Here is a 205-nt window from a genome sequence, read left to right on the forward strand (position 1 = left end):
GGACAACCAGGACCACAGCCCCCCAGCCTGGAGCCTTTGGAGCCAGGACTCCCCTGTTTTGTCCCTGCTTCTCCCTCTGCCCCGGCCTGGATGCTCCCCAGGGTCCTGCTTCCCTTTGGCACACCGGTGAGGTTTTACTGTCCCTTCCTCACGGTCACCCTGCCCTCCGTGGTGTCCCTGAGAGTCAGTGCTCCCAGGGCTGGTG

The sequence above is a fragment of the Phaethon lepturus genome, unplaced genomic scaffold, assembly GCF_000687285.1.
Source record: "Phaethon lepturus isolate BGI_N335 unplaced genomic scaffold, ASM68728v1 scaffold38413, whole genome shotgun sequence".
Lineage (NCBI taxonomy): Eukaryota > Metazoa > Chordata > Aves > Phaethontiformes > Phaethontidae > Phaethon > Phaethon lepturus.